Source organism: Thunnus albacares, chromosome 24 (assembly GCF_914725855.1).
Source record: "Thunnus albacares chromosome 24, fThuAlb1.1, whole genome shotgun sequence".
Lineage (NCBI taxonomy): Eukaryota > Metazoa > Chordata > Actinopteri > Scombriformes > Scombridae > Thunnus > Thunnus albacares.
In genome coordinates this window covers 2065411-2072841 of record NC_058129.1, presented here as the reverse complement: position 1 = coordinate 2072841, position 7431 = coordinate 2065411, and the positions used below count along the sequence as shown (strand labels likewise).

The 7431-nt window shown below is 37.2% G+C and overlaps 1 protein-coding gene across 1 annotated transcript in view; it reads right to left on the bottom strand.

The window, feature by feature from the left end:
* Positions 1-6229: 6229 nt before the first annotated feature.
* prkx (protein kinase X-linked) overlaps positions 6230-7431 on the bottom strand; it is a 44092-nt gene continuing 42890 nt past the window's right edge. The window contains exon 9 of the mRNA XM_044344979.1: positions 6230-7431. The gene's annotated coding sequence lies outside the window, so the exon portion shown is untranslated.

Here is a 7431-nt window from a genome sequence, read left to right as displayed (position 1 = left end):
TTTCATTACCTCAGAATGAGCCCTTTATATCTACATAGGGAGTGGGTCCCCTTCCATGGATCCCGCCATGTTGCACCGCCATGTTTCTACAGTAGCCCAGAACAGACAAACCAAACATTGGCTCTAAAGAGGGCCTCTCATATTTTTCGCAAGTTTCGTGGCCACCGTAGCTTCTCCTACATACTTGGAAGGGGAAGGGGAGGAGGAGGGGTATTCAGTTGGTTGCAATCTGCAACTTCACCACTAGATGCCTCTAATCCTACGCACTGGTCCTTTAAAGGATAGGTTCACATTTTTCAAGTCTGTCTTAAAAAAATACTCACATGCCCATGTGTTGAACTAAGTTGAGTTGAATTGAGTTTTTGTTTGCTGTAATTGTTCTTCCTGTTCATACTGATAACAAAGAGACCCCTTCTTAAAGCAATATTAATGCAAGTTATGGGGGAGAAAATGTTTAAAAATGCATCCTCACGTTCAGCAGAAGTTTATATGAAGTTTCAGGAGTTTAAGTTAGACATGGGATGTTCTGATGGCAGTGAATATAATGATATATATAATAAATGTAGTGATAAAATTGTTGCCTTCCCGGATAGCTTGCAGGCATATCCTTTGTGAACTTTCAGGTTTTCGTAGGAAACAATTGGTGTCGTTAAAGCTGCATTTATTTTTTTGTTTTGGACAGTTAGGGGCAGCAGAACAAGCTAATGACACGATATTTAACATATGATAATCTTGTGAAGTTTTTTATGTCAACATGTTAACAAATAGCTGCCCATTTCACCTGCTAAAACCAAAACAATCAGTTAAAAGAGGCAAAAAAAAAAGCTCCCAAGAGCTGAGCGGAACTGCAAAGACAATGATAATTCTCTGTTGATTCATCACGATGAGTGACAGTCACATTACTTGTAGTCATTTGATCCATTGATAATATAAAAATATTGATTAATGCAGCTTTAAAGCTACTGATTTCATAGCTTAATTAATAAGCAAGGTTAATTCAATGTGGCATTATTCTGTAATGACCACTTGAGGCCACTGTTGAGCAAATGTTAGGTCATTTTGAGGACCATACCTGTGTTTCACAAGTTGCAGCCAATTTACAAGTTACAAATTGCATCTGTTTTACCACAAATTCCTTGTTAACATACTTGGCCAATAAAGTTGATTCAGATTCAATTTAGATTCATCCAAGCGGGGTTGAATCAAGGGCAACTGGACTTGGTTGTAGATAGTTAAAGACTTTTTGCCTCTCATCTTCAGTTGTAATTGACTGGTGAGGCCAAGTGTAGACGACAGTCATTGGAGTTGTCGCAAGGCCAAATGTAAATGGTTGTTAAGTTTCCTGGGAAGGGATGAAAGAACAGCATTGTAGATGGGGGATAAGTAGTGTTGTAGACCTGCTCCTCTGTTGAGGGATGGTTTGTCTGCTTTGACGTAGATAGCCTCCTTAACTCCTCTTTCAAACAGTCTGTCCTACCTATCCAAAATATGTGCGTTGTTATCCTCGAAAAAGTGTCCCATATCTTTCGGGTGTGGATACACTGCTGAGTCTTGACCTGAGGAGTTGGCCCTTCTATGTTGAATCATGCGTTGCAAGTTTATTTGAAAATAAACTTGCAGAAACTTGAAACTAGCATGAGTGAGGTAATTTATCAGTAAATATCATGTCAGCTTTTGTTGTTATCCAGGTTAGGTCATTGTTATTGCCATAGCTGGAAATGTGGCTCTGACTAAAACAAAAGCAGACATGGCTGATATTCGTCATGATGAATAATCATCTTTCATCTTCTTGATTTCAGTTTTTTTCCCAAGAAAAGATTTTTAGAGTTTAGAAGAGTTTAACGCTGAAAATATGAAAAGTTTGCATGAATAAGATTTATGCTGTATTAACTTCATCACATTACATGCTACAGATTTGGTGTATGCAGGTTTTTATGCAGCTGATACTACATGCTGGGACTTTTTCATACCTCTTGATTGTGAGCATTTCCTGTCAGTGAGGCCTTCTGGGAAGTCTTGCCCTGCACTCCCACAGTCTCTGCTGTCTCTCTGCCAAATTCACCTTGAAAGCACTTCATAAGGCATTCATTAGCTGACTATTAGAGCTGTGCGGCTCTACAGTCCTGATTGTCATCACTTAGAGCGAGACTAGCAGGACTCCAGACAAAACATGACTCACTTTTCCACTGTAAACATAATAACCCTCCATGAAACTCAGTATTCAGCACATTAACACCAGTTTCTCAGTTATAGAGAGGAAATTAAAGTTCAAAGAACTTAACCCTTATGCCTCCCTCTAGGGACATTTTCTGGCTTTTTAATTTGTGATTTTGTGATAATTTTGGCTGTATTAATCCATACGGCGTAAAATTTGATAAAGGTGTAGATTTTTTTGTCCAATTTTGGAAGTTCAACCTCATTTCCCATAATGCATCTCTAATAAATTGTGTAATCAAAATAATGACACTCAGCTCCTTAAGGACAAAAATGTCCCCATTCAAACCCATTAAAATTGTAGTTATTGATCCCACGGCCATTACAGCATAAAATCATGCATTCTATTATATCAGGCTTTTAATCTAGAGCCCTGGCTTCAAAAGTGTAGTTTTTACTATTTTCCACCAGACTGAGCAATTTTCTCATGTTTGCTCTACAGAGCAACTACTTGCTATCTTGCCCCTGGTTTCCACTAGGGGCATTGTTGCTGTATTATGGAACACAGTAGGCCAATGTGTTTATATGGACATCGGAGAGTGGTGTGTGTATGTATTGAGAAATTAGTGTGTGTATGTATGTGCGTGCGTATGTCTCTCTCCCTAAAAAAATGGCATTTAAGGGGTTAAAATTCTGAAAATGAAGATTTGTTAGTGATAATTAAGACTGAAGTTGGTTAAAAAGTTTAACTCAGTGAAAGTGGAAAATAATAGTTTTAATATTTACGGCAGTTTGAGGAAGGAAATGCGTTTGTCCTCAGTGTGATTTTTTTTTTTTTTAATGTGACACTGCACAAAAATAAAAATGCCTCAAAATCAATGTTATTGATAATCACTGACATATCCAAGACTGTGACAATCCAAAAAAAAAAAAAAAAAAAAAAAAAAAAATCCACCTAGCATGTAGTATACGGAAAATTTTTTGTGTTTCTCTCATAAAAAACATTAAGCAAACAAACTGGCATTTAAAGGGTTAAAATTATGAAAATGAATGAATGAATATTTGGTAGTTATGTTCAGGACTGATGTTGGTTAAAAGATTTAACTCGTGAAAGTGGAAAATAATAATAAAATGCAATATTTTTATAGCAGTTTTTTGCTGCGGACATTTTTGTCCGTTAACATCAGTGAAAGTTTTTTAAAAGTGAGGCATAAGGGTTAACATAACCCATAGTGGAACACTGAATTTAACTGTGATTAGATGTAAAAAGATGCAGTAATAGAGGAGACCATCACTGCCAATTACACCTCTATTGAAAAACACATGGTAATAGCTGAGAAATGCTAGGTAAGCAATTCCTCATGAGGTGGTAAACCACCAACACCTCACTACTGTAACAAAGCCTCATTATCAAAAAGTGTGCTTAATATCAACCATCTGAGCATTGAGATAAAGACTGAAAACACAAAGCAGAAAAAGGGCAATGTCACACCACCCTGCGTGGTAGATAAAGGAACTGCAGCGCGCTGGAGGTCAACTGCAGATGGTACAATGGTTGCGATGTCTCAGAGGATATGAACAATTCAAGATTACTCAGAATTTCCCCATCGCCCACATGTAGATTACTTCTGTGGTCAAAACCATTCCTGGGCGACTTATTCAGTAATCAAGAGTCTCCTTAGTCATAGAGAAGAAAGACAGTGACCTTCTGGAGGTTTAGACAATCTAGACACTCCCTAACAAACTTTGGGAAATTCATTGCAACACATTTCATGACTCTCTCGTTGCAACACTTTTTTCTCAACATTAACAGACTTTTCTGATACTTAAATGACTTAAAAATATACAAAATTAAAGATCCTCATATTTTCATAAATCAAAAAAGGATTAACAAAAATGTCAGAAGTGCTTGTTGTGACAAACCCATAGAACATTATCAAAACTTCTGCAGTTCCCCTCAGCTCTACAGACCTTTTAAAAGGTCCAGTGTGCAGAATTTAGTGGCATCTAGTGGAATGGATTTGGCAGAAATGGAATATAATATTCATAAGTATGTTTTAATTAGGGTACAATCACCTGAAAATAAGAATCATTGTGTTTTCGTTACATTAGAATGAGCCCTTTATATACATAGGGAGTGGGTCCTCTTCCAAGGAGCCCGCCATGTTGCACTGCCATGTTTCTACAGTAACCCAGAATGGACAAGCCAAACACTGGCTCTAGAGAGGGCCTTTTGCTTTTTTCTTGGCCACTGTAGGTTCTCCTTGGAAGGGGAGGGTGAGGGGAGGGGTATTCAGTTGGTTGCAATCTGCAACCTCACCACTAGATGGCACTAAATCCTACACACTGGTCCTTTAATACTGAACAAGTGCTCTATACAGCAAATAAGATTAACAACCCTACACATGAGTTCCTCTATGACTACTTTAAGCTTTCACCATCAGGAATAGGCCTCTATGTAAAACAAAAAGAGGAATGTTTGGTTTTATTCCAGAAGCCATTAGACTTGTGAACAGCAACAGCACAAGAAATGGTCGGTTTACATAATATATTCACTGATAAGACTTTTGACATTTTTTAATATAATGTGCCTTTTTGGTAAGATAAAGAGTGTGTTTCAACTATTTCTAATATTGTCATATTTGTATTTTTATGTGTGAAAAATGTTCATGTGTACTTCAGTTCGCAGATTTGATAGATGATATTTGAAGTGAACTGAATTTTGATGTGATGTTTTTTTTTTCCATTTTCTCACAGTGTTGTCATGTTATATTTCTCTGTTCAGATGAAAAAATATAGTATGTAATGGTTTCTCTACTGCCAGAACAGTCAGCTAGATATCAAAGCAAATCAAACAGAGAAGAGGCATTCTGACATTCTGTCACTTCCTGTCAGTGGTGGAAGAAGTACTCAGATCCAATACATCAATATAAAACTACTAATAATATTACTACTTTAAAGTATTGCAGTAAAAGTAGTGGTTTGGTTCCTCTGTGATATATTATTATATATGACATCATTAGATTATTAATAGTGAAGCATCAGTGTTAGAGCAGCATGTTACTGTTGTAGCTGCTGGAGGTGGAGCTAGTTTACACTACTTTATATACAGTTAGCTAGTTTAGTCCAGTGGTTCCCAACCTAGGGGTCGGGCACCTCCAAAGGGTCAGCAGATAAATCTGAGGGGTGGTGAGATGATTAATGGGAGAGGAAAGAAGAAAAAAGTTCTGATACACAAATCTGTTTTCAGTTTTTAGACTTTTTCTCTAATCTTTGATTTTTGCTGAAATATTGGATCATTTGAACATTTATTGAAATGAAAGCATGTGAGAAGTTTAGAGAGAAAAATCACTATTTGGTGGAGCTGTTAACAACTCATAGACATGTGAAATGTGACCCCGACTACACGCTGCTTTATGTAAGACATCAAAAGCCAAAAAGGTTGGAAACCACTGGTTTCATCTTTAACAATGTGTTGTATTTTAAAAGCTTGTTATATTATCCATTGTGTCAAATCTTCATCTTGAAAAGTAACTAAAACTGTCAAATAAATGTAGTGGAGTAGAAAGTACAATATTTCACTCTGAAATGTAGTGGAGTGGAAGTATAAAGTAACATCACATGGAAATACTCAAGTAAAGTACAAGTACCTCAAAATTTTACTTAAGTATAATACTTGAATATATGTAATTAGTTACTTTCTACCACTCCTTCCTGTCTGTACAGAACAGCATTTTATCAGAACAAGAACAGTTTATTTTCCCCTCACAGTGATTATACTGATGCTCTTCTCTGTCACAGCTCCACACACAGCTGTGGGCGGAGAGAATCAGTACATTTTTGTCATGAAACTCTGAACTACAGAAGCTTTTAACATCGTCGAAACGAAGAGTTCATTTCCTCAAATGTCATATTTCCATTTTGTAAACATAAAAGCTTTGCTTGACTACACAGGCCGGCGTCTGACCTTCAAAGCGTCTCTCAGCAGCAGCAGCAGCAGCTGCTGAGGAGAGACCTGCAGGATGGAGAGCGAGTGAGTGAGGAGACAGGAAAAGGACCAGGCAGGACAAGAGAAGAAGAGAAAAAAGAGCATGTTTCCTTCTTGTTACTTCCAAACATTTCCAAAGACACTTTAGTCTTTATACAAACATGTGCCATTGCTTAAAGTTCCATAAATAAAAGGTATAAAGGGATATTAAAAGGCATTGTAATGTACTGGGTAGAAAATGGTGTATGATTGCTCCAAAACAAACATTTTAAAGGCAAAGGTTGAGCTATAAAACATATTGCTGGGTCAGACATGATGAGGCTGGGGGCTGGGGGGGTTGGAAGTTACAGACAATACATGCATTGCACAAAAACTGCGCCACATGAAGGAGCACCACATGGAGAGCAAACCAGGTTCCTCTATTCAGCATAAAAAAAGCTTTACATACAACATGGTGTTTGATTACACAGTATTGATGACTCTTTTCTACTTTTATAAAAGCTACGTCTACACAGAGCTGCTACTGAATGTGGTGATACATACTAATGTCCTGTACATGCCCGTACTGTATATGATACTGTGTGTTCACTGTAGAGAGAGAGAGAGAGAGAGAGGGGGAGGGGGGGATACTGATGTGAATAATAACTGTGAAATTCAAACCGTAGTGACCTTTTTTTAAACTGACTTGTATGCACTTTTGAAAACTATGACAATAGAATAAATATGTTTGGACTGAAGCCGCCAGAAATTAAGTGTTATAGCTCAGATAGATATGATTTTAGATATGTTAGTATTAGTGGATATAAGTACAAGAACTTGTAGTACAGAAATGACAAAGATATGTTACAGGTCATTTAGGAAAAATTCATTTACTGCTGCCCACACCACACACTACTGCACTTAACATTTATTGTCATTTGGTATATAGTTTAAGGGCTGTATAGACAAAGCATCATATCATATACCACTAAATCCTCCTAATGGCACCAGAACGACACATGTATCTAAAGTTTACATTTGCTCCAAGATGTCCCGCTGAGTCACAAGCCTTTAATAAGCAACTTCATGGATCCTTTAGTTGATGTATGTATGTGTTTATGTAGTTTTTTTTTTTAAAGAAGAATAGCGGTTAATATGTGAGATATTGAGATGATGGTGAGTGTGGCGGCAGCAGATGAGGATGAGTGAACGAGGGAAGACATGGAGCGATGAGGAAGTCAGGTGCCTGCTGAAATATTTAGTCTAGATTTCTGGGTTGTTGAGAGAAAACATACGGTTCTAGTGTTTTA